This window comes from Macrobrachium nipponense, chromosome 18 (assembly GCF_015104395.2).
Source record: "Macrobrachium nipponense isolate FS-2020 chromosome 18, ASM1510439v2, whole genome shotgun sequence".
Taxonomy (NCBI): domain Eukaryota; kingdom Metazoa; phylum Arthropoda; class Malacostraca; order Decapoda; family Palaemonidae; genus Macrobrachium; species Macrobrachium nipponense.
The window spans coordinates 6,942,158-6,949,752 of NC_087211.1; the positions used below are offsets into that span (position 1 = coordinate 6,942,158).

At 38.3% G+C, this 7,595-nt stretch overlaps 1 long non-coding RNA gene across 1 annotated transcript; it reads right to left on the reverse strand.

Moving 5' to 3' along the window:
• Positions 1-633: 633 nt before the first annotated feature.
• LOC135196712 (uncharacterized) lies at positions 634-3,024 on the reverse strand. Its single transcript, XR_010310426.1, has 2 exons — positions 2,903-3,024; positions 634-795 (listed from the first exon to the last, which is right to left on the reverse strand). It is a non-coding gene; the product is annotated as an uncharacterized LOC135196712 (long non-coding RNA).
• Between the last annotated feature and the right edge of the window lie 4,571 nt (positions 3,025-7,595).

Here is a 7,595-nt window from a genome sequence, read left to right on the forward strand (position 1 = left end):
GAGGTCATATCCAAGTCCTAGAAATAGTATTAAAAATTCTCTACAGTAATTTGAGGTCCCCAAAGACTAGGCCATTAAACCAGCCTAAGTAAGCAAGCTTAAGCTAAAAGGTTACTAGCAATTAGTAGTTTAGTGTAAGAAACCTGAATTCAGATAAACTTGGATTAAATAACTTAAGTTAACATTAACTAACATATGAGGTCACAATACTACAAGAGCTGGGGATAATGTCATTCAATGCTGAAATGGAAATTGACAGTAAAATTGTTGTAAAGGATGAAAATCTCGCAGTTGTACTGTGAATTGTTATGAGAGGGTGGAAAGATAGATGGAAGAAAGAGTAGCTACTATATGAACAGAGGTACAATAAAAGGAATGAAAGGGGTTGTAGCTAGGCATCAAAGGGACACTGCAAAGAACCTAAGTAATGCCTACAGTACACCACATGAAGTTCACTGCAGGCACTACCCCCCAAGGGCCTTTCTGAATGCCAAGGGCATAAGACTAAATGCTCATTTCATTAGTACTCAAATTTCCTTCAATGGGCTTTTTCTCCAGGTAATCTTCACCACAAACATATATCTAGACGACAAATAATCTTACCAGATAACTTCCAAAAAGGTGAATGACAGACATGCTTGTTTCACTTCTTTGCAAGACCTTAAATTCATCTTCCAGATGGGGTTGGTCACTCAAATATATCGCCCATCTCTACAGAATTCTATCTTGAACATCGGCATGTTCTACCTCATCCTCTGCTTCTTCCACCCTCCACGGCCATTATACGGAGGTATCCTGACGAAAAGAAAAAAATGCCCGCTTTATCAACATCAGAAATTGAATATAGTAAACAGATGCCTATACCAGACCTGGGCAACAATGAATCTAGACACTAATATGCCAGGAATTTCAGGTACAAGTTTTTTACCATGTAGAAATTTCTGTATAAATAAACATACAGGAAACTTTTGTATACACCAAAAACTTTCATTATATAAAGGCACGTCATTACAAAATTCTATCAGGTGCTTATATCAAACAAATATCAGAAATAATGCAAAAATATGTAAAGCAAATTAACAAATATAAACAATTGCCTTCTGATATTAAAATACACGTATTAGAAAATAATTTATTACCAAATACTTTATTAGAAAATTAGAGACCTCGTCTCCACCCAGTATCAGTTAACTAAATATTATCACTTGCCAATGCCCATCTGTCACAAACAGTGTAAAGGCAAGTCCACACTGCAATAAAACATTGTCTGTAATAAGTTTCTGACATGTGCTTTACTGGAATGTGGGTAACACCGTGGCCACCGAGAGTACTTCTCTCGGTGGCCACGGTAACACACCCTTTCCTAACAGTGGTATCGTATCACCCAAAAGGCAGTGATATTATATCACTCCAAAGGCAGACGTTAAAACTTCAGTACGATAAAAGTACCTTAATTTTTAACAATACAATTTCTATGATGAAACGTTAATTGACTACATATGAACCGCTGAGGATATTTATATACACATCGACAGTCAGGCAAAAAATATAAAGTACTTTAAATCTTAAAAAAGCAGAGAATTTTATTCATAGGTTTTCCAACCACACAAAGCTGAAAATGCCTCCTCTGTCGCACCACTGACTTAACCAAGTACGTAAATGGGCAAATAGTTTTTATACTACTAATCTGAGGTAAATATACATATGGCATACACACCTCATGGCTTTGAGCATAGTAAACAACCCAGCAGTAGTTTTAAACACATGAATGTCATCTCTGAGCCGGTACAGTTAGCATACATAAAAATTGCTGTAAAATCCAACACATGATTTTCTAACCTTTTTTTTTTTTTTGGTAAAACTGAAGAGTATCAGGTACCACACACCTCTGGCTCTTTGACTAACTACCAGTGTATGTAGAAAATTAGCACAGTGTTAAATGCCAGCCCCTTGAGGATGAATATAAAAACTTACGCAAAAGATGGCATAGAAAAGCAGAGGACATACAAAAAAAAAAAAAAAAAAAAAAAAAAAAAAAAAAAAAAAAAAAAGGACAGTAAATATACCAGTACGTGGCTGTCCAGAACATGGTCGTGGTACCTGATGGCAAGTATGAAGTTTTGCATTTGTGTGTGTGTGTGTGTGTGTGTGTGTGTGTGTGTGTGTGTGTGTGTGTGGGTTAAGTTGACAGCACATGCAAACAAAAATTTAACAGAAATTTGGTTTACTTGGGTTTAATTATTTCAGACCATTCAGAGGTTCTAGGCTAATTATTTCCCCATCTTAACTCTGCGATGTCGATGTTTCCTTCGACCTTAGGCTACTCACTACTTCCCTACATAGGCTATTGGGCTAAGCTATTATGACGACTATTCATGATGACGCTGCTGAACAATTTTAACAAAATTAATAAATAAGGCAATAAAATAAAATAATGAAATTGATCGCCTTTACAAAGGTACAGACAGGGTATGATTCCAAACCTGGGGTCGGGGGAGGTGGGGGATGTTTGCACTCTACGGTATGACAGGCCTTGGCTATATTGCCTAGGATGGGTAAAGATTGAAATTCTGGGCAGGGTGATGCCCACTAGTATACCCACCTCCCAGGGGCAATGTGTCTTTCGGGTATAAGACCTTGGGTAGGCCAACTTAGGGTATGCCATGCCCAATAGATAATTACCAATAGCTATACACAATGTTAGCTTTGAAATAATGCAAATACCCTTTCAGGAAAGGCGAATGTCTCCCATACCCATACCCTGGGGCTCAAAATAGTACTATATCTCCTGAATCCTCGACACCTGCAAGGACTCCCCTGAGGCTCCTCCTCCTCCACAAATCTTTCGTTTCTCAACGACTCCTGCCTCTAATTGCCGTAATTATCCCTTATTAATACTCACCTGGAATCAAATTAGGGTCCGGTTACGGTCTCTCGTCTTCTCGGACAAACAGAACGAAGATAAACGAGAGGATTAAATATCGAATAACCGCCATTATTCACCGGCTTCTCCTTTTCCTTCCCCGGTCATTTGGAACTTGGAGGACCAACAAGTTGCCGCTAGAGAAGTTTCCTTTTTATTTTATTAAAAACTCGCGCGTATATTTATTTGAGCACGCATGTGAGAGTTCAATGAGTTGAATACACCTAATACATTTAACTTTGTGTGCTTTGATACGTTTGCGTTCGGTAAATTTTAAACACAAGGGCGGCCTAATGTTTTATAAAATGACTGCTGGCAACTTCCGTTGTTACACGACAATCGGTTCTCTGAGTCGAGAATAAACGCCATTAAAATTATTCGTCATTCAATGCGTCTTTGTTTACGATAAATAAAAGCGTAGATAAATTAATAAATAAACATCTGGGATAACTGAAAGCAATATATATCGTCTCCCAGCATAACCAAGACCATTGAGAGAGAGAGAGAGAGAGCGAGAGAGAGAGAGACTACTAAAAAACAATATATTTAAAGTAACTTTTGATGATGAACTGCTTCACTAACACCTAAAATGGTGACAACTTTAGTGCTTCAGCTCTTTCAGAGCTTAGCACCGCAAAAATGAATCAAGCAAAAATGACGAAAATTTCCTTAAATTCAAAACCGCTACGATCACTAGCCATACATATTTGATTGTTTTTTTCTCATATAAAGAGATTTTATGTTAAGTTTAGTCCCAGTTGAAAAATAATTGTAATTTCTTATTTTTTTTTCTTAAGAAGTTTTAATTGTCTAGTTAATTTTGATAAAGAAACATGAATCGTTCGACGTATGAGACTACAAAGAGCGAAAGAGAGAGAGAGAGAGTGGAGAGTGACAAAAGCTAAAGCTTCGTCCCATCTGGGCCAGGTAAGCGAGGCACAGGGTTGTTGAAGATGATGCCTTATGCCAGCACGGGCTCTTGCTCACAGAGCAGCCTGTAGAAATGGAGTAGGGACCACCCAAGAATCTACCTCAAGTGAATCAACTATAGCCATTTGGCAGCCGACGTAGACCTATAGTTTCTGTTAATCCCGAAACTGCTGTCTTTGTCTTTCAATTTTAATGATTACGTAATGAGAATGATAAATAATTGTTTAACTAATTAATAATTGAAGAGGAAGGACTTCTATTTAGTCCCTGGGGATTTTTAGGGAAGGGGTAAACATGAGCTACATTGCTATCATTGTTTTATACATATTACGCATGAGAGAGAGAGAGAGAGAATAGATTTCTAACGTTAATCCTATAACAAATTCCTTTCATAATCATGAGATACGTTTATAGATTGCAAATAAACTTTGTTACACAATTACTGAAGTCACAGCAAATGTGACATTAGGCCTATTATTAACTGCGGCCTTGTACTCATAAAACATAGTATGTATCTTTACCGAAATATATAATTATATTAGAAAACGAAAAGGCCAAACAGAATAAAGCCTATTCATATATATATATATATATATATATATATATATATATATATATATATATATATATATATATATATTATATAAGTCATATCACATTTCCGTGATTCATATACATATATCGAGCTACAATGTCCTTTAATATCTATTCGCTCTACCTCGGAATTAATATATTTTCATATATGCTTAACCGAAGGGGAATTTTTTCTCGATAATAGATTTGCCTGGACCAGGGCGCGAACCTATGGATCCTTTCAAACCCAGGAACGTCAGTGAAGCTTTTCCTACTACACCACCGCGAGAGGTTAAAAGTTCATGTCGCCTCTCACCCTCATATACCTTTCAAACCCAGGAACGTCAGTGAGAGGCGACATGAACTTTTAACCTCTCGCGGTGGTGTAGTAGGAAAAGCTTCACTGACGTTCCTGGGTTTGAAAGGATCCATAGGTTCGCGCCCTGGTCCAGGCAAATCTATTATCGAGAAAAAATTCCCCTTCGGTTAAGCATATATGAAAATATATAATTCCGAGGTAGAGCGAATTAGATATTAAAGGACATTGTAGCTCGATATATGTATATGAATCACGGAAATGTGATATGACTTATAGATTGGCTACGTGCTGTCAAAAGCACTACAAACACTACCGGAGTCGAGGTGGGTTGATGTTGTCTCCAAAACCAACTAATTACCTGCGCGCGAAAGGTATATGAGGGTGAGAGGCGACATGAACTTTTAACCTCTCGCGGTGGTGTAGTAGGAAAAGCTTCACTGACGTTCCTGGGTTTGAAAGGATCCATAGGTTCGCGCCCTGGTCCAGGCAAATCTATTATCGAGAAAAAATTCCCCTTCGGTTAAGCATATATGAAAATATATTAATTCCGAGGTAGAGCGAATTAGATATTAAAGGACATGTTGTAGCTCGATATATATATATAAAATAATATATATAATATATATATATATATATATATATATATATATATATATATATATATATATATATATATGAGGTCTATGGTCACCACCACTTTTACTGATTATGGAGTCACAACAAATCTGCAACAACTGGATAATTTAACCGTCATGCTAGGCCTAGTCTCAAGCATTCCATGTCTGTGTTCGAAGAACGTGTAACATATTCTTTCAGAAGAGATAAAACAGTGAGTGAATTAGAGAGAGAGAGAGAGCATTTTATTTGTCTCTCTTAAACCAACCCGAGTCACCTGCCGTCGCTACTTATTTAAATAATAAAACCCTACCTAACGAGATAATAACCAAACCGTTAACCTCAGTGGTTTGTTTAACAGAGGAGGAAATAATGTTGGCCATCAATACTAACTGGAATAGGTCTAGGCAGGCAGGCTCTCTCTCCTCTCTCTCTCTCTCTCTCTCTCTCTCTCTCTCTCTCTCTCTCTCTCTCTCTCGCCTCATCCAGCTGTGATAGTGCAAAATTGAGCCGCTTTCTGAATCATGAACAGGAATTGATTGTTTGGACACCATGACTTAGCATTGTAAGAACTGTAAGTAATAGGTGCCGAAACAAAAATGATGTAAACAAAAAACTCCTACAATAAATAAATACCGTGATGGGAACAACTACGCATTTCTTTCGTTTTTGGCTTTCATTTTCTGAGTAACCTGTGACGAAAGGAAGGGAAAGCAGGGATTAGAAAGTCATTCAAACTGCATAATTAAGGCAAACTAACTCTCTCGCTCTCTCATACGAAAGTCACCAAGTGAACCAACGTGATGGCATAAAGCCAATCTCGACACATTGAAAATTCTCAAGCAATTAAATCATGAATAGTTCTTACAGTCTCGTGTATACAGCCACTATTAGTCATGCGACAAAGACAATCAGTCAATCAATCAATAAACTTGTTCAATGGTCTGTCCTGCCCACTACAACATAGGCCTAGCTAGGTCTTCGTCTCTCTCAAACCAGCCTCAGTCACCCGTTGTTGGTTTATTTGAGCATAAACCCTCATCTTAGCGAGATAAACCACAAATTAAACCTCACTGGTTTAAGCCAAACCGGATTCGACAAAGCCCTTGTCCAATAACTTGGATTTTGATGCAAAAAAATATTACAAACAGATTAGAGCTCAGCCTAATATTAAACGCCATCATCATTCATCCCCCTGCCTTCGTTCCTTGGTTCCCAATGCTCAACTGGCCCTAAACAAGAGAAAACCCCAAGAGAGAAAACATACTTAATATATAACAAGTTGGATCCAAAATAAGGCTAGCCAAAATCACCAATAACCTAATAATAATAAGATAGAAAGAAGTAGGAGATGAAAACAAGGAAAACCTTAATACTCCTACCTATAACACCAAGCTAAGCAATGTGGAACTCAGTCCACCAAATACCAACATACAATAAACTATGACAATATTTACATGTAAACATACATATATATATTTATGAATAATGAAAATTGGCAAAAATATATAATTTCACCTTCAGTGAAATACCAGAAGAGTTGAATTCAGGGCCGTGATCAGTCCATCAAGCTGCTAACGGAAGGGCAAATACTGTACGCCAGGTACTGAAGGGCAACACATCTCCCGATACGAGAGGAACGATAGTACGTCTTACCTGGCGACAGACTCCCTACTAGCCACCTCACGAGTCAAGTAGCTCTCACTCCCGTATAACAGCTGGACGAGGATGACACGGCAGGTAAATCCAGATTCCAGTGCCGGGATACAGCGACGACACTGGTTTTCCCGTCAAAATCCTCAGACGGGAAAAAGGGGCAGAAACAGCGGTCGCAGATGACAGAGCGTCTGCTAAACTCTCAATAGCAGTGTGAAGGTCGCAGGTGACAACAACACCTGCGCGAGAAAAAGCCGTGATCCAGGGACACACTCAACAGACGTATATATGCGTCTTCCAAAATCCGTGAGGGAAAATATCCAAGTGCGTGGTCCAAAAGGTAATTATCCAAAGTCGTCCTCCAAATCAAAATAAATGCTGCGACGGGAAAAACAGTACTGGTGAGAGCTTGTCAAGACCCGAAGACTCCCGTTGCACGGTCGACCATGTCCACTCATCACCTTCCCAGTGTTTATAAACACTCAAAGACAAAAGAATCAACAACAATCGTTAAAACGATAGTTCACTAATACACAAAAAAGGAGGAGGAGGCGCAAAAAACACTGAAACAATCGTAAA